At 37.5% G+C, this 20,470-nt stretch overlaps 1 protein-coding gene across 8 annotated transcripts in view; it reads right to left on the bottom strand.

Moving 5' to 3' along the window:
• CHD6 (chromodomain helicase DNA binding protein 6) overlaps positions 1-20,470 on the bottom strand; it is a 186,915-nt gene that overhangs the window by 156,410 nt on the left and 10,035 nt on the right. The window contains exon 1 of one of the 8 annotated variants that reach the window (XM_072631471.1): positions 19,595-19,753. The exons of 6 other annotated variants lie outside the window; for them this stretch is intronic. The gene's annotated coding sequence lies outside the window, so the exon portion shown is untranslated. Of the gene's footprint in view, positions 1-19,594; positions 19,754-20,470 lie in introns of those variants that run through there. One more of the 8 variants, XM_072631476.1, reaches the window with a different exon arrangement.

Here is a 20,470-nt window from a genome sequence, read left to right as displayed (position 1 = left end):
GTTTATAAGGTACTAGAATCATTAAAATGAATCCATTATCCTTCAAGCTCTGTTTTTGGGGAAGGAAATTACACCATCAAGCTGTCATTTTGTACCAGAAAGCAAACAACTTACAAATACAAGCAAACAAAATTCTGCAGAGGAAAAAACAGACTATCCTGGGAACTGAAAAGCTGGGATTTCACCAGTCCCTAAAACCTATATCCTCATAAAACTTAAGATGGGAAAATCCTTTAGGAACCAGGGAAATAGCAGTGAAAGTTCTATTTTTTTCCCATATTAAGTGGTAAGTGATAAATAGAATGTCTTAGTTAAAATATTTCTGTTTAAAAATAAACAAAACTCCTAAGATAATGGAGAGTGATTTGTAGGATTCAAGACTTGAAAGTCTGTGAAATGATAATGATAGTAGACGTTCAAAGTCTGACAGAGGAGATAAGTGCCCATTTAAAAATACAGGTTATAATACATAAAACATCATGTTTGATTCCATGAAAACTGAAAGTGGCAAACCTCTAAGCACATCTGGAAATCAACACTGTGAAAATCAACCAGAGAGATGAAGAATACACCTCTTGTTCAGACTATAACATTCATTTGGTTGAAGAGCTCACTGCTTTTGCTACACCACAGATGGATAAGAAGGTGGAACCATGACGGATTAGAGGAGAAAAAGAACAGAGGTTGCATTGCATCTAGGAAATAGTACCTCATTTTCAACAATCCCTTGCTCCCTGACACAAAAATGATCCATCATTTTATTTTTAACACTAGTATCCTTCAGTGGTTGTAAGACTACAACAGTCTCTTTAGAATTGAAAATGAATGTTACACAGAGGGCAATGGAGTTAACACAAGGTACAAGATACCTTGGTAGTTGTGAGCAGACTGTAGCATGTATCAAAGAAAAAGCTTTGAAGGACCAAGAGTAAATGATATGTATGATTAAAAAAAAAAGGAAGGGAAGGGGCATTGATCTTGTCATGAAGGATATCAGATGGAGAGAAAGTCCAAGTGCTCCACTGGGAGCTTTATGATGCCAGGAGAAAGCAACAAAGAATCTCGACATCCCTCCAATCAGTTAGTCACCTCTGCTCACAGAGCCAACACTCTAGTCTAGGTTCTTATGTCCCCTGGATCACTGTAATAGCCTTTTTAATTGGGTTGTCTCCTAGTCTCCTCTTTCATCCATCCTCTGGACAAGTATCACAATAATCTTCCTACTTATGGTGACACTGACCTGTTGAAAAACCTTTAGTAATTCTCCATTATGTCTAGAATAAAATACAAACTCCCTGGTCGGAAATCTTAGATCCTCCATAATTTGGCTCTCATCTGCCATCCCAGTCTCATTTCATTTTTTTAAAATAATATTTTTTCCCAATTACAAATAAATATAGCTTTCAACATTCATTTTTTTAAATAAGATTTTGAGTTCCAAATTTTTTCTCCTTTTCTCCCTCTCATATGCACTCCCCAAGATGGCAATCTGACATAGGTTATACATGTGCAATCATGTAAACATATTTCCATATCAGTCATGTTGTGAAAGAACAAAAAGAAAAACAAATAAACAAAAAATGAAAATAGTATGCTTCCATCTGTATTCATATTCCATAGTTATTTCTCTGGATGTGGATAGCATTTTCCATCATGAGTCTTTTGGAATTGTCTTGGATCATTTGTTTCACTGATAACACACAGGAGGCACTAGAGTTTTGGGACTCCAGTTTCTAATAGGTGCACTCTTGATCTGGTTAGACCGGCAGACACCTTCAGAGGGTTTAATAATCTTACTTTATTCTAGTCTAGTCTGCTCAGTAAAGTAGCTGATAATAGGAGAATCAGCTCCTAGTTGCTTAGTGCTTAGGTTAGCACTCCCTAATCACCCTTCTTGCAGGGGCAGGTGAGAAGAGCAACTATCCCTATGTCTCGATGGGGTCAGTTGAGACAAGCACAGTTTGTGCACTCCCCAAAATTCCTTCAAGCCTCAAAGGGAGCCAGTTGAGGCAGATGCATGCACTCCTCCACGCATTACCCATGGTTTCCCTGCTCACTGATGAGTGCCCACTTGCTTTATAGGGCAAGAGACAAAGAAGGCATCTTGCCAACATTAAGCTCACAAGTTAACTTTAGCAATATCATCATTCTGCCAATGTATAGTAAATATTACATTGTCACCCCTTATCTCACGGCACAGTTGCAATAGGACTATGTCACTATGGTTCTAGTCATTATTATCTAGAATCCTTGGAGCTATTCTAGGAGTTATCTAACACCTGTACACTGCCATGGCCATGGATCCTGAGAAACTAAACTCTAAAAGGACTGTATTGCTGAGAATAGCTAAATTGATAAATGCACAATGTTGCTGCTATTGTACAATGTTCTTCTGCTTCTGCTCACTTCACTCAGCATCAGTTTATGTAAGTCTTCCCAGGTTTTTCTTTAATCTGCCTGCTCATCATTTCTTATGACATAGTAGTATTTCATTACATTCATATACCACAACTTGTTCAGCCATTCCTCAACTGATAGGCATTCCCTCAATTTCCAATTCTTTTCTACCACAAAAAAAGAGCTACTGCAAATATTTTTGCACATGGAGGTCCTTTTCCCTTTTTTATGATCACTTTGGAATACAGATGTAATAGTGGTATGCACAGTTTGGATGCCTTTTGGATACAGTTCCAAATTGCTCTTCAGAATGGTTGGATCGATTCACAAGTCCACCAACAATGCATTAGTGTACCTATTTTCCCACATCTTCCCAACATTTATCATTTTCCTTTTCTGTCATATTAGCCAATCTAATAGGTGTGAGGTAGTACCTCAGAGTTGTTTTAATGTGCATTTCTCTAATCAATAGTGATTTAGAGCATTTTTTCATATGACTATAGATCACTTAGATTACTCTGTCTAAAAACTGCCTATTCATATCCTTTGACCATTTATCAATTAGGGAATGACTTCTTTTCTTATAAATTTGACTCAGTTCTCTATATACTTAAGAAATGAAGCCTTTATCAGAAACACTGGTTATAAAAATTATTTCCCATCTTGGTTTTCTTTGTACAAAACCTTTTTAATGTAATCAAAAATATCCATTTTGCATTTCATAATGTTTTCTATCTCTTGTTTGGTCATAAATTCTTCCCTTCTCCGTAGATCTGACACGTAAACAATTCTTTGCTCTCCTAATTTGCTTACGGTATCTTATATTGGTAAACAGTGTGAGATGTTGGTCTGTGCCTATTTTCTGCCATACTGCTTTTGTCAAATAGTTAAGTTCTTATCCTAGAAGATAAGGGCTTTGGGTTTATCCAATAGTAGATTACGATAGCCATTTACTATTGTGTCTTGTGTACTTAACCTATTCCACTGATCTACCACTCTATTTCTTAGCCAATAACAAATAGTTTTGATGATGGCCACTTTTATAATATAGTTTTAGAACTGGTGTGGCTAGGCCACCTTTGCATTTTTTTCATTAATTTCCTTGACATTTTTAACCTTTTGTTCTTCCAGATTAACTCTATTATTTTTCTAACTTTCTAAAATAATTTCTTGGTAGTTTGATTGGTATGACACTGAGTAAATACATTCATTTTAGGTAGAATTGTCATTTTTATTATATTAATTCAGCCTACCATGAACAATTGATATTTTTCTCTTTATTTAGATCTGATTTTATTTGTGTAAAAAGTGTTTTGTAATTATGTTCATATAGTTCCTAGGTTTGTCTTGGCTGATAGACTCCTAAATATTTTATACTGTCTACAGTCATTTTAAATGGAATTTCACTTTGAATCTCTTGCTGCTGAGCTTTGTTGGTAATATAAAAAAATGCTGATAATTTATGTGAGTTTATTTTACATCCTGTGACTCTGCTAAAGTTAATTATTTCAAATAGTTTTTTAGGTGATCCTTTTAAGTATATCATCATATTATCTTCAAAGACTGATAGTTTGTTTCTACATTGCCTATTCTAATTCCTTCAATTTCTTTTTCTTGTTTTACTGCTAAAGATAACATTTACAATACATTACTGAATAGCAGTGATAATGGGCATCCTTGTTTCATCCCTGATCTTACTGGGCAGGCTTCTAGTTTATCGCCATTACAGGTAATACTTGCTGATGGTTTCAGATAAATAAATACTACTTATCATTTTAGGGAAAGCTTCATTTATTCCTATGCTCTCTAATGTTTTTAATAGGAATAGGTACTATATTTTGTGAAAAGCTTGTCCTGCATCTGTTGAGATAATCACATGATTTCAGTTGATTACGTTATTGATATGGTCAATTATGCTAATAGTTTTCTTAATATTGCTCCAACTCTGCAATCCTGGTATAAATTCCATCTGGTCATAGTGTGTTGTCCTAGTGGTAAGTTGCTGTAATAGCATTTTTATTATTTTGTTTAAAATTTTTACACCAATATTCATTAGGGAAATCGGTCTATAATTTTCTCTGCTTTGGCTCTTCCTGGTTTAGGTATCATATTTCTGTCATAAAAGCAATTTGGTACTTATCTATTCTTTCCAAATAGTTTATATAGTATTAGAATTAATGGTTCTTTAAATATTTGGTAATATTTATTTATAACTCCATCTGATTCTGGAGATTTTTTCTTAAGGAGTTCATTAACTGCTTGTTCAATTTCTTTTTCTAAAATGGAGTTAAGTATTTTATTTCCTCTTCTGTTAATTTGGGCGATTTATATTTTTGTAAATATTCAATCATTTTACTAGACTGTCAGATTTACTGGCATAATTATTGCTTTAATTCTCACTTCATTGGTGGTGAATTCATTTTTTTCATTTTTGATACTGGTGACTTGATTTTCTTTTTTTTTCTAAAATCAAATTAACCAAAGGTTTGTCTATTTTATTGGGTTTTTTTTTTCATGAAATCAGCTGACTTTTATTTGTTAATTCAGTAGTTTTCTTACTTTCAATGTTAGATTAATCTCTCCTTTGATTTCCAGAATTTCTAATTTAATTTTAATTGGAGATTTTTAATTTGTTCCTTTTCTAGCTTTTTAAAACTGCATCCCCAATTCATTTATCTCCTCTTTCTCTATTTCATTCATGTAAGCATTCAGAAATATGAAATTTCCCCTAAGTATTGCTTTGGCTACATCCCATAATTTTTGGTATATAGTCTCATTATCTTCATTCTCTTTGATGAAATTATTAATTGTTTCTATGATTTGTTGTTTGACCCACCCATTTTTTAGGATTAGTTTCCAATTAATTTTTACCTGTATTTCCATGGCTCTTTATTACGTTAATTGTATTGCATCATGATCTGAAAAGGATGTATTCAATATTTCTGTCTTTCTGCATCTGAGTGTGAGATTTGTATACCCTAATACATGGTAAATTTTTGTGTAGGTGCCATGTACTGCTGAGAAGATGGTATAGTCTTTCCAACCATATTCAATTTTTCTCCTGAGAGCCATCATATCGAACTTTTCTCAGATTCTATTCACCTCTTTAACTTGTCTTGTTTATTTTGTGGTTAACATGTATCTAGTTCTGAGAAGGTGAGGCTGAGGTCTCCCACTAGTTTAGTTTTACTGTCCATCTCTTCCTGTAACTCACTTTTTTTCCTTCAGCTTAAGCATAACAGTTTCTGCTCTAGCCTTTTACCTTTATAACTTTATTACCTTTATTTACCTTACTATCTTTATGTGTCTATCTGCTTCAAATGTATTCCTTGTAAACAACATATTGTAGGATTCTGCTTTTTAATGCACTCTGCAATCTACTTCTGTTTTATGGGAGAGTTCATTCCACTCACATTCACAGTTATGATTACTGTGTATTTCCTTCCACCCTATTTTCTCCATTTATACTTTCTCTCTCTCTTACTCTGTTCCTCCTCACCAGTGTTTTCCTTCTAACCACTACTTCCCTCAATTTGTCCTCCCTCCTATCAGCCCCCTTCTTTTTTTCCCCCCTTTCCCTCCTATTTACCTATAGGGTAAGATTTCTTTACCCAACTGAGTGTATATGTTATTCCCTCTTTGAGTCAAATCCGATAACAGTAAGATTCAAACAATGCTCACTCCTCCCTTTTTTCCATGTACTGTAATAGGTCTTTCATGCTTTATCATGTGATATAATTTATTCCATTCTGCCTCCCTCTTTCCTCTTTTCCCAGTACAATCCTTAATTTAATGCTTAGTTTTTTTATTATCACATGAAAGGCAACATACACCCACATCCTTTAAGGATAAAGATATATTTCAAAAGAATTACAAGTATCATCTTCCCACAGAAACATGCAAACAGTTTAACTTCACTGAATAACATTTTTTTCTTTCCTGTTAATATTTTTATGCTTTTCTTGAGTCTTGTATTTGAAGACTGAATTTTCTCCTGTTCATCTCTAGCCTTTTCATCAGGAAAGTTTGAAAGTTCCCTATTTCATTGAACACCCATCTTTTTTTATTATTATTAATTTATTTTAAGTTTTTGACATTCATTTCCACAAAATTTTGAGTTCCAAATTTTCTCCCCATTTCTCCCCTTCCCCCACCCCAAAACGTCAAGCATTCTGATTACCCCTTCCACCACTCTGCCCTCCCTTCTAACATTCCTCCCTTCCCTTATCCCCATCTTCTCTTTTGTCCTGTAGGGAAAGATAAATTTCTATACAGCATTACCTGTATTTCTTATTCCTCAGTTGTATGCAGCAACCATACTCAACACTTGTTTCTAAAACTTTGAGTTCCAACTTCTCTTCCTTCCTCCCTCCTCACCCATCCCCACTGAGAAGGCATGCAATTCAATATAGGCTATATATGTGTAGTTTTGCAAATGACTTCCATAACAGTCATGTTGTTTAAGACTAACTATATTTCCCTCCATCCTATCCTACCCCCCATTTCTTCTACTCTCTCTCTTGACCGCGTCCCTCTCTGAAAGTGTTTACTTCTAATTGCTTCCTCCTCCCATCTGCCCTCCCCTCCATCCCCCCAACCCTGCTTATCTCCTTCTCCCCTACTTTCCTGTATTGTAAGATAGGTTTTTATACCAAATTGAGTGTGCATGTTATTCCTTCCTTGAGCCAAATGTGATGAGAGTAAGTTTCATTTTTTCCCTCTCACCTCCTCCCTTTTTCCCTCCATTGAAAAGATTTTTTTCTTGCCTCTTTTAGGAGAGATGATTTGCCCTATTCCATTTCTCCCTTTCTCCTCCCAATATATTCCTCTCTTGCCCCTTAATTTTATTTTTTTAGATATCATCCCTTCTTATTCAACTCACCCTGTGCTCTCACTCTGTGTGTATGTGTGTGTCTATGTGTGTGTGTGTGTATAATCCCACCAACTACCCAGATACTTAGAAAAGTTTCAAGAGTTACAAATATCTTTCCATGTAGGAATGTAAACAGTTCAACTTTAGTGAGTCCCTTCTGATTTCCCCTTCCCGTTTACCTTTTCAAGCTTCTCTTGATTCTTATGTTTGAAAGTCAAATTTTCTTTTCAACTCTGGTCTTCTCATCAAGAGTGCTTGAAAGCCCTCTATTTCATTGAATGACCATTTCTCCCCCTGAAGATTACACTTAGTTTTGCTGGGTAGGTGATTCTTGGTTTTAAACTTAGTTCCTTTGACTTCTGAAATGTCATATTCCAAGTCCTATGATCCCTTAATGTAGAAGCTGCTAGATCTTGTATTATCCTGATTGTACTTGTGCAATACTCAAATTGTTTCTTTCTAGCTGCTTGAAATATTTTCTCCTTGACCTGGTAACTCTGAAATTTGGCTACAATGTTCCTAGGAGTTTCTCTTTTTGAATCTCTTTCAGGAGGTGATCAGTGGATTCTTTCAATATTTATTTTGCCCCCTGGTTCTAGAATCTCAGGGCAGTTTTCCTTGATAATTTCATGAAAGATGATGTCTAGGCTCTTTTTTTTGATCATGGCTTTCAGGTAGTCCCATAATTTTTGAATTGTCTCTCCTGGATCTATTTTTCAGGTCAGTTGTTTTTCCACTGAGATATTTCACATCATATTCCATTTTTTTCATTCTTTGGGTTTTGTTTTGTGATTTCTTGGTTTCTCATAAAGTCATTAGCTTCCATCTGTTCCATTCTAATTTTTAAAGAACTATTTTCTTCAGTGAGCTTTTGAACCGTCTTTTCCATTTGGCTAATTCTGCTTTTTTCAAGCATTCTTCTCCGCATTTGCATTTTGGACCTCTTTTGCCAATTGAGTTAGCCTAGTTTTAAAGGTGTTATTTTCTTCAGCATTTTTCTGGGTCTCCTTTAGCAAGCTGTTGACTCGCTTTTCATGATTTTCTTGCATCTAATTTCTCTTCGCAATTTTTCCTCCACCTCTCTTACTTGATTTTCAAAATGCTTTTTGAGCTCTTTCATGGCCCGAGACCACTGAATATTTATTTTGGATGTTTGGGATACAGAAGCCTTGAACTTTATGTCTTTCCCTGTTGTAAGCACTGTTCTTCCTCATCAGAAAGGATGGCAGAGAATACCTGTTCACCAAGAAAGTAACCTTCTATAGTCTTATTTTTTTTTCCTTTTTGGGCATTTTCCCAAGCAGTTACTTGACTTTTGGGTCTTTTGTCAAGAGTAGGGTATACTCTGGGGACCTGTAAGATCTCAGTTCCTCCAACGTGGCACAATCTAGCCTGCACACTGGTCTGGGAGCAACCAGAAACTTTTGTGCCCAGAATCTGCGAGTAACAGAAATTCCTCTCCACAACTGCCTAGCCTCCAGTTCTGCCACACCAGCACTGGGGGCTAAGATTCAGATCAGCTGCTCAATTCCCCCATGGGCTTTAGGTAGGAGCTGGGTCACCACTCAGTGTGAGAATAAGATCAGTGGAGCAGGGTCACCACTCAGTGTGAGAATAAGATCAGTTGCTCAATTCCCCCAGGAGTTTTAGGTGGGGACAGGGCCACCACTCAGGGTTCAGGTTCAGATCAGCTGCTCAATTCCCCCAGGGGCTTTACAATGAGGCCTCCAACAATGGATGTGGCTGCTGCCTGCCGCGGGAGCTGTGGCTGCCCACCGTGGTCTCTGTTGCCACCGCCTGGAGCCGGAGCTATGGGGGGACCCTGCTTCCTTCTTTGTCAACTGAAAAAGCCCTGTAACTTACCTTTGGCGCCTGTGGGTTGAGGGATCTACGAACCTCTGCTGCTGCTGCTGAAGATTCTGCCCCTGAGGCCTGCTCTGGTCCTCCTCCTGGTGCCGCACAGCCAAGGTTGGGCTCTGCTCTACTCTGTGTCTGGTACGACAGACCTTTCCCATTGGCCTTCCAGGTCACCCTGGGCTGGAAGTCTCCTCTACTCTGTCGTTCTGTGGCTTCTGCTGCTCTAGAATTTGTTGAGAGTCATTCTTTACAGGTATTTTATGGGCTGTGAGGGAAGAGCTAGAATATGTGAGTCTTTCTCCTCCATCTTGACTCCACCCCCTGAATGCCCATCTTTTCCATTGAAAGATTATGTTCATTTTTCAGGGTAGTTGATTCTTGGTTGTAATCTGAGCTCCTCTGCCTTCTGGAATATCATATTCAAAGACCTGTGATCCATTAACGTAGAAGCTACTGAGTCCTGTGTGAACCTGACTGTGGCTCCTTGACATTTGAAGTGTTTCTGTCTGCTTGCAATATTTTCTGTTTGACCTGATAGTTCTGGAATTTAGCTAAAATACTCCTTTAAGTTTTCATTTTAGAATCTCTTTCTGGAGGTAACTGATGGATTCTTTCAATGACTATTTTACCCTCTGGTTCTAGGATATAAGCGCAATTTTTCTTGGTAATTTCTTGAAAGATACTGTGTAGGCTTTTTGATCATGGATTTCAGGCAGTCCACTAATTCTTAAATTATCTCTCCTGTATCTATTTTCCAGATCAGTTATTTTTCCAATGAGGCATTTTACATTTTCTTCTATTTTTTCATTCTTCTGATTTTGTTTAACTGATTCTTGATGTTTCATAGAATCATCAGCTTCCACTTGCCCAATCTCATTTTTAAGGAAGTATTTTCTTCAGTTAGTTTTTATACTTCCTTTTCCATTTGGTCAATTCTACTTTTAAAGGAGATATTTTCTTCAACGGCTGTTCTCCTCTCCCTCCCCCACAGTATTTGGCCAATTCTATTTTTTCTTTTGTTAAAAAATTAATTTATTTTTAGTTTTCAACATTCACTTCCATAAAATTTTGAGTTTTAAATTTTCTCCTGCTCCCCAAGACAGCATCAATCTGATATAGGTTCTACATATACATTCATATTAAATATATTTTCATATTAGTCATGTTGTAAAGAAGAATTAGAAGCAATGGGAGGAACCACAAGAAAGAAAAAAGAAAAAAGAAAAGAGCAAATAGTATGGTTCCATTTGCATTAAGACTCCAAAGTTCTTCCTCTAGCTGTGGATAGCATTTTCCACATCATGGATCTTTCCATCTACCTTGAGTCCTCTGGAGTTGTCTTAGATGCTAGCATTGCGGAGAAGAGCTAAATCTATCAAAGTTAGTCATTGCACAATGGGCCTGTTACTGTGTACATCCTGGTTCTGCTCACTTCAATCAGCATCATTTCATGTAAGACTTTCCAGGCCAATTCTATTTTTTAAGGAGTTGTTTTCTTCAATCAATTTTTGTGCTTCCTTTTCCAAATTGCTGACTCTTTTTCATAATTTCCTGCATAACTCATTTCTTTTCCCAACTTTTCTTCTAACTCTCTTCCTTGATTTTTAAAATCCTTTCTGAGCCCTTCCAAGAGGACTTTTTGGGCTTGAAACTAATTCATCTTCCCTTTGAGGTTTTGCATGTAGGCACTTTGACATTGTTGTCCTCTTCCGAGTTTGTGTTTTGATCTTCCCTGTTGCCAGAGTAACTTTCTATGACCAAGGCTTAGTTTTTGTTTGGGGTTATTTTGCCCATTTTTAAACCATGAGTTCTGCCGTGGTATATAGGAGGCACTGTCCCAAGCTTCTTGCACTGGACATCAGGTGTCTGGTCATTGGCTTTCTGCACAGAGACGTTTAGAGCTAGTGGCTTGCCCACTGCACTAGGCTGGCACGGACTAGTTGAGCCTCTTGTGCCCTGGGTTCCAGGGCTGGCAATGTGCCTGCTCCACTGTAGCTGGAGGTCTCACAGCTGGCCTGGTGAGCCAAGACTTCAGGGCCTAGGTTGCTGATCTGTGCTGTGACTAAGAGCTTCCTGCTGGCTTGCCTGGATACTGCCTGTGCTGGATTCTGCTCCCCTTTTGCCCAAGTGAGACAGGCCTTTCCTAAAGTACTTCTAAGTTATCTTGGACTGGAAAATTGTCTCTCCATTTTTTTTTTGTGGATTCTGTTACTCCAGAATTCTTTTAGAGCTTGATTTACTGTTGTTTCCAAGGGAAAATGGGGAGAGCTTAGGCAACTTCCTGACTTCTTTCTGCCATCTTGGCTCCACCCTCAGCCTTATTTTAAAACTACAAACCTTTCAACTTCAACTTTCCAGCTAAATTAGATTATTGGTTTCGCAACCCTATTTTCCATCTCTCCCTCTCCCTGCTTCAGTATTTTTGCATATTTCTTGTTCTACGACTGAAATGCAATCTCATCTCATCTCTGTGTCTTAGAATCTTTGCCTTTCTCCTACATAAAAGTGGAAGGTGCCAACTCTTTCATGAAGCCTCATCTGGCTCCTATTATTAACTATTATTAATATTCTCTTCCTCCTCAATTTTCTTAGTACCATACTTCTGCTAAAACCTCACCACCACCACCACCACCAAAAGAGTATAAGTTCTTTGAGGTTATGATCATTTCCATTTTGTTTTTATACCTTTAGCTTCTAGCACAAAGCCTCCCACATAGTAGGTACCTCATAAGGGTCTGCTGAATTGGTAAGATGACAAATTACATAGGAATGAAAGCTATGATACACATTACTCATGGCTCTTCATATACAAAATGAAATAGCCAGATCTCACTGGTCAAATCAGTAATATGTCAAATACCAACCACAACTAAAGGGAGAGGAAGAGAACAGTGGAATGATATCAGTATCAGTACTTACATCAAAAATAAAATAATGGTGGTTTTTTCATGGTTTCTTCCTTTATCATTTCCCACTATTAACATATACAGTAAAGGCTGTTTATTTGGGGTAGATGACACAAATAGCAAAAGTATTGATACTTATCTAAAAAGGCTAGACAACAGGTGTCCTAAACTACATGAGAATTCCTGGTGGCTGAATGCCTCTGAAGACAGAATGCTTTAAAATCTCAATTCTGGAGGAAAGCTTCTGCAGGGAACAACAAGCTAAATACTATGCCATAATTATCCATTAGAATTAAAATCCCTGAATTAAAAAAATTCCTAGCAGATAGTTCATCTATTTTAACCATTAGTTACAATAAAACTCCAATAAAGTAAAAGAATTAATTCCCCCACAAAAATGTTTTTTTTGTATCAGTATTTTGCCTGAATTTCCAAGGAAGCAGTACCAGGAAATTTAAAGACTGAAGAATGGCATAAAAAGGCAATTAAAAAAACAATCCCTCAAAATAAAATATCCTAAACAGTTTATTTCTTACCCCTAAGGGGAAGTATGAAATGATTTAAGTACTGCCTACAGGTATAACACTGGTCTTCTATAAGATGGAGATTAGCTGTTATCAGTTTCTCCCCTGTGAACATAATGCAATTGGAAGGTATAAAACTGTACAAGAACAGTTCATATTATACATAATAAAGAATTTTCTTATGGTGCAGGCTATTCAACAGTAGAAGTTACCAAGGAAAGTTAAAAAATTATTCTCCAGGGGATCATTGGAGAAATAGCTATTTGACATGGTTTAGAGTCTTCCTTTGTAGACATTTTTGTTTTGCATAACATCCTATTTGTAATAGGCTTTGTATTTCTTGCCTTCTCAATGGATTAGATGGAGGAAGGGAGAGAATCTGGAAATAAAATTGAATGGGGAAAAAAGAAACTATCCAATTCATATTTTCTTATGGCACAAAAGTATTCTATGCCATTCATATAACATAATTTGTTCAGCCATTCTCCAATTCATGGGCACCCTGTGAGTTTCCAATTATTTACTTCTACAAAAAGAACTGCTATAAATATTTTCATACATTTAGATCCTTTCCTCTTTCTCTGATCTCTCTGGGTTACAGGTCTGGTGGTGGTGCTGCTGGATCAAAGGTATACAATACAGTTTAATGACTGGGGGCATAATTCCAAATTGCTTTCCAAAATGGCTGGACCAATTTACTGCTCTGACAACAGGCATCAGTGTGCCTATCTTCTCATATCCTCTTCAACACTGTCATTTTCCTTTTTGGTCAACTTTGCCAATCTGATGGGTCTGGAACCTCAGGGTTGCTTTTATTTCTCTTCGTTTGAGGGATTTAAGATATTTACTTCATTTGGCTATTGACAGCATGATAGTTTTCAGATTCTTGCCTTTCGTTTTGAACTCTCATTTATTTATTATCTCCTTTAATTAGAGTGTGAGTTGCTTGAGAACAGGGACTATCTCATTTTTCCATTTGTATCCTCAGTAATTAGCACAGTAAAAACCTAATAAATTCTCTTTCAGTCACTCATATATTTAATTAATCCTTATACAACATGGACCATAGGCTTTTTACCATCCTATTTGCCCTCCTCTGGAGGTTAGCCAAATTTTCAATGTTCTTCTTAAAATGTGAAGCCTAGAATTAAACAAAACCCTCTGGAGCACAGGTGTCAAACTTGTAGATCTGAGTCCTGGAAGCAAATTAAAAGGCAATTTGGAAATGTTTAATAAAATAAATATAACATAGATAAAGCTAATTTGTGGTTTTCTAAGTCAATATATGGCAAGCAGTGATTAGTTTTTGATGCCACTTCTCTAAATGATGTCTGACCATGGCAGAGTAGATGGGACTATCACTTCCCTATCCTAAAAGCTATGTTTCTCTTAATGTAGTCCAAGACTGTATTCTTTTATTTTGGCTGTCAAATTCCATTGCTGACTCATGCCTAGCTTAGAATCCAGTAAAGTCCCCAAAACTTTCTCAGAACTGTCCAACCAAGTGTCTACCATATTGAACTTGTCAAGCTGATTTCAACTCATTACTCTAGTCTGTCAAGGTCTTTCTGGATCCTGTTTCCAGCATCCAGTATTGGTTATTTCTCCCACTTATATGTCATTACAAATTTGATGAGTATGCCAAATATGCTTTTATCCAAGGCACTGATAAAAACATTCAATAGCATGAAGTCAAGCAGAGATTTCTGAGGTACTACACTGGAAACCTCCCCCCATACTGATACTCTTTGAATACCAACATCAAACCAGTTCTGAATCCATCTAATTGTATAATCACCAAATCTACATTTTTCTATCTTATCCACAAGAATGGCATGAGATACAAAAGCTTTATGAAAATCTGGGTAAACCATTATGCTACAGCATTTCTTCATCTGCTAGTTTAGTAATTCTTAAAAAAGAAAATGAGATTAGCCTGCTATAGCCTGTTCTTGAAGCCATGCTGGCTCTTTGTAATCTCCACCTCTTTTTCCATATGATCAGTAACTATCTCTTTAATGATCTATTCTAGATCTATTCCCAGGAATCAAAATCAAACTTATTAGTTACATTTGCAAATTCTGTTTTCAAATTAAAAATCAGGACATCTGCCTATCTTTGAGCTTGTGTATCCCTCTTATTTTCCAAGATTTTTCTAATATCACTGATAGCGAATCAATAATCACACCTGCCAGATCTTTCAAGACTTAAGGAAGTAGTTTGTCTGGGTCAAGTGATTTGAATTCATGAACTTATTTTGGGTATCAACTTCCTGTTGGTCATTTTTGTTGCCATTTCCAATGCAAAGAAAACAGAAACAAAATATGATTTGAGCAGCTCAGCCTTCTTTGTCAGTTAGCAGCCTATCCACTGCAAAGCATGGGTTACATCCTTTCTTTGATCCTCCTTATGCCCCCAACACAACTAAAACAACTAAAACCTTGGTTTTTTTCTTTCTTTCTCTGACATTCTTCCTCTTTATATTACTATCCCTTTCATTCAAGTCCTTATTACCTCTCAAATGGACAAGTGAAATCTGTCTTCCTACCTTTAGTTATCATTCCCAGTTCCGATTAATCATATAAAGTACTGCCAAAGTTCTTAGTAACTCTCTGCACCTCAAGTATTTTAACTTAAAAATGAGAATATTAATATCCTCAAAAGGGCAGTTAAGAGTTTTAGATGAGAAAATGTATGTAAAGCACTTTGTAAGCTGCAAGATATAAATGCTAGCTATTATTAAACCATCAAATCTTCACTTTTTCCTTTGGGGTAGAAAATAACTTACTTTTAAAAAAGGGGGGGGGGCGCTATCAAATAAAATACAAACTTTTGGACGAGACTAAATCTGTAGTCAGAGGACCTGGGTTTGATTCCAGCTCTCTGCCATATGACAGTGTGCATGTCATTTCCCCTCTCTGGGTCTCAGTTTTTCTCCTTTGCACTACCTAATCTCTATAGATGTGTGTTCGTCCTTCGTTGCTGAAGAAAACCATGCCATCAGAGAAATGATGACATGACTTGCACTTGACTTTGTTTTTGAGTGAGGCATGGCTGTGCAGGTCACCAGCCTCACTTCTCCTCCAGAGCCATCTGAATCCAGTGACCAGATATTCATCAGGATGACTGGAGATGACCCAGGATGAGGCAATTGGGGTTAAGTGACTTGCCCAAGGTCACACAGTTAGTGAGTGTCAAGTGTCTGAGGTGAGATTTGAACTCAGATCCTCCTGACTCCTGCACTGGTGCTCTACCCACTGCACCACCTAGTTGCCCCTAATCTCTATAGATACCTTCCAGCTCTAAATATGTAACCCTATAATTCTTAGTCTGGCGCACAGTTTAAGAAGTGCTAAAGGGGTTGCAAGTGGAAAAAGTTAAAGAAGCTCTGCCTTAAATTATACTATCTCACATAACTAAGCAACACATGAAGTACCATTTTCTGCTCTCAGCTCCTATGCATGTGGAGTTATTACATATCTAATACATCTTTAATGTACTCTTAGAGAATGTTAACAATGCTTAAAGAGACATCCAAACCATTCTGATAACAAGAAAAAAATATCAAAAAACACAAGCTCCTCTATACCTTTTTCTAATCTCTTGAAAGTTTTGGACTATCAACTTTGAAATGCTATGGAAAAATTTTCTTAAATATAGATTCTACCAAAATTCATCACTATTCTTGGCTTTTTTCATTACACATTCTTATATATCTTTAACAAGTTAATCTTCAGGATTTGAGTGTTAAATAAGAATACACACCAACCATTCTCCCAAAAATTCTTTCAATGAAGAAATTTTGGAAGCAGTAAATTCTCAAGCAAAAGGAAACTGATAATTCTGAATCATAGTTTGGAGAGGTTAAACTCTAAGACACTGATGGTAGCATAGAGATATCTAGTCGGTCTGTATTAAATACCTATTATATGCCAGGCCCTGTGCTAAATGCTGGGGATACAAAGAAAAGTAAAAGATAGTCCTTACTTTCAAGGAGTTCACAGTGTAACAGGGGAGACAACCTGAAAACAACAACGCAAAAACAAGATATTTAAAGAGAGGATAAACTGGAAACAATCAACAGTAGGAAGACACTAGTATTAGGAGAGATTGAGAAGGGTTTCTTGAAGGAATGGGCTTTTAGGTGGAACTTGCAGGAAGCCAGAGAAATCAAGTGGCAGAGATAAGGAGGGAGAATGTTTCGGGAATGCAGAACAGCCAGTGGAAATGCCTCCAGCTGCAAGACAGTGTCTTGTGCAAAGGAACAGCAAGGTGGCCTGTTATTACTGGAATGCAGAGTACATGGAGGGGGATAAGGTGTAACCCAAGAAAAGAAAGAAGGGCCAGATTGTAAAGGACTTTGAATGTCAAACAGAAGATGTCATACCTGACCCTGGAGCTAATAAACCACTTCAATTTATTAAAGGTAAGGGGAGATGATATGGTCAAATCTGTGCTTTAGGAAAATTAACAGCCAAGTGGAAGATGGAATGTAATGGAAAGAGATTTACAGAAAGGAGAACCAGCAAACTACTGTGATAGTCCTGGTATGAGGTGAAGAAAGCCTGTACCAATGTGGTGGCAGTGTCAGGGGAGAGAAGGGAGAATATCAGAGAGATGTTATTATGCAGGTAAAATCGACAGGACTTGGTGAGTGCCTAGATGCAAGGTGTTGGGACAGAGAGAGAGAGAGTCATTAAGGGTAACACCCAGGCCTACAGACTAGGAGCAGGGCAGAACCCTGAACAGTAACAGAAAAATTTCGAAGAGGCGGGTTATTAGATGTGTTGAGTTTTAAATGTCCACAGGACATCCAGTTAGAGATGTCTAAGGAAAGCTGGAGATCTGAGATTGGAGGTCAGGAGAAAGGTTAGGGCTAAATAAGTAAATGTGAGAACCATCTGCATAGAGATGATAATTGGATCCATGGGAGCTGATGAGATCACAAGCTATATAGTACACAGGGAGAAGAGAAGATGGCCCAGAATAGAGCCCTAGGAAGAAACACCAGTAGTGAAGTCCCTCTTGGTGAATATGACCTAGTCAAAAAAGCCAGCAAAGGAGTCTCAGGAGGAATAGTCAGAAAGGTAGGATAAGAATCAAGAGAAAGTAGTGCCCCCAAAAACCTAGAAAGTAGAGAGTATGAAGGAAAAAAGGCTGCAGAGCTATCAAGGAAGATAAGGATTGAGAAAAGGCCACTAAATTAGACAATTAAAAGATTATAGGTGACTCTAGAGCGAGCAATTTTGGTTCAATGATGAGGCTGGAAGTCATACCATAGAGTTAGGGTAGGGAACCTGCAGCCCTGAGGCCACCACAAGCAGCCCTAACAGAAATTAAATCTGTGAAGTTTGGATTCAAAGGGCTGCACTTGAAGATCTAGAGGGCCACATATGGTCTCGAGGTCACAAGTTCCCCAGGTCAAGATGAGAGTGAAAGTTAAGGAAGTGGAGTCATGGACTGCAGACAGCCTTGTAAAGGAGTTTTAGCCACAAGAGAGAGGTGGAACAATTACAGAGAGGAATGGATTAATAGTTTTCTGAGGATGGAAAAACTATGAACATTCTGTAGTTAGTAAGGAAGCAGTCAGTAGACAAGGACAGATGGAAGATGTGAGAGTGGAGATGGCAGAGGGAACAATCTGCTGGAGAAGCTGATATGGGATGGGATGGGATGGCATGGGATGGCACCACTTGTGTAAGTGGAGGGGTTTGCCTTTATAAAAAGGGCTACCTCTTCATGTAAGACAGGGATGAAGTTAGAGATGGTGATAGATTGCTTAGACAATTACCAATGTTTAGAAAAAAAGATCACAAAACTTAAGACCTTCCATTCACAATCTCATTAAGAAATTGACAACTGAGATAAATGTTGAGACTCTTGAGAATACTATAGAGATTGCATATTTCCAAAAGAAAGATTTCCTCATAAAGGTTCAAAATGACAAATTTAACAGTAACTTAATGAGTACTTCCTTTGGTCCTGAGAAGATGAAAGAATTACATCAAATCAGAAATCAAGCCTGCAGTATACTAGGCAACTGACACCTCTACATTCCTAAAAAGTGTATGCATGTTAAGGGAAAATAAAGGTGTTGAAATTGTCAAATTCACTGGCTAAACTGCTATGATGGAATTAATCTGAGTCAGGGTTCAGTCTAGGGTCAAGAACAGCAAGCCAAATCATCAAGTATTAAATCAGGAATCAGGAGTCAGGATCATATTACCAGGCAGGATATAGAATCAGAGATGAGGAACTGGAGGGAAGCAAATACAGCCAACAGAAAACGAGGTCAAGAATGCTAGGTGTCACAATTAGGCTGTGTGTATGTGTTGCAGTGATGTGAAGGAAGTATAGGGAGAGCCACAACATTTGGGATCACAAAATGTAGTAGGACAAGGCCAGAGAGGAAATCTATGGCAGGTAAGCATGCCAGATAACCTTAATTTTAGTGATGCACTTTGTGGTATCTTTTCATCTACTATAATGGACAGCACTGAGTCTGGAATCAGGAAGACATGGATTCAAATTCTGTCTGTGCCATGCTGTATGGCTATGGACAAAGTTGTGAACCTCTCTGTCAATTTCTTCTTTTGTAAAATGAAGATGACATTAAACCTAGAAGACAGATGAAGTCATTTTGAAGCTTAAGTAGACACACACACACACACACACACACACACACACACACACACACACACACACAGACATTTAAAATACTTTCTTAAAATGCTATGTCAGATAGTATTATCATTAAAGCAGACATTTCCTGCTGTTCTGTAACTCCACTGGATCTTAAGAGCAAGCTTTCAAAAACACTAGGAAAAAAATAAGGAATCACAACTATATAACACCTTTCTAATACATTAAGATTACAAATAAACTAACATAAGTTTCCAGTAGTCATCACTAAATTCTTAAAATGGGTCATATTTTCAGGTCAGATAAGGTATGTCTTCATGAACAATGAACATGAACATTTTAAAAGAGTTTTCAGGCTCATGAATAAATGAAAAAGCATTCTATTTTATACTTACTGTGTGCCATGTACTATGTGGCATGTTAGGAATACAGATAGAAGGGTTCAGTCTCAGGGCAGATGAAAAGGATGAGTAGCACTTAGGATTCAGAAGCAAGGCAGATGGTAAGGCCCCATGATCCTTAAGGTGGAGGGGCAGGTCAAATACCAAGGCCTACAGGGTCCAAAAGATATAGATGGCAAGACTCAATTGTCTTCCATTTCACTGGAATTATAGTTCATCACTCCACACTCATTTAAGCAGTTATGGGTGGCTGTCTACCTGAAGGGAACATGTGAACAAAGAGCGAAGAGATAGAAAAGAGATTAGAAGGACCTAGCCCACACTTTGGAAAGGGAAAATGAGTCCAAATACAACAATGGAGCAGGTGCTCAGGTCAAAGTACAGCTGGTAGGAAAGAACAGAAAGTCGGAAAATTGGTGGTCGCGGGTACCCACAACACTTGCTTCTGCCAGGCCCTCTAGTACAAATATTAACAAATTAACAAATCAGCACTGTGCCCCACATACTTTAGGGGTTAAATTTGATGGTCCTAAGTTCAGGTTTGTTCAATCCAAATGGATGTCTTATGATCATCAATTTAATTCTTTTTATATAGGAAATGATAGGTTCATCAATTGTAAGGTCAGGTCTCAAAACATATGAGTACACATAATGTGGAAGTTACAGGAAGGTCTATATTTACTGTAATTAGAAAAGAGGTCTTGTTTATTAGCAACACATGCACAAAGCTTATCTAGGAAGCCCTCTGCATCCAGGGCCTTCATTTTGCAAGAGTCTTGTACTGCATCTACTGATTTCTGGACTAAGAGTAACTCTTATCTATGGTAGTCCTGCACCTGTTTTATGCCTTCTGCTGACTTCTGGTCCCAG

This window comes from Notamacropus eugenii, chromosome 1 (genome assembly GCF_028372415.1).
Source record: "Notamacropus eugenii isolate mMacEug1 chromosome 1, mMacEug1.pri_v2, whole genome shotgun sequence".
Taxonomy (NCBI): domain Eukaryota; kingdom Metazoa; phylum Chordata; class Mammalia; order Diprotodontia; family Macropodidae; genus Notamacropus; species Notamacropus eugenii.
Note: the sequence above shows the minus strand (reverse complement) of the source record. Positions and strands in the feature narration are given on the sequence as shown.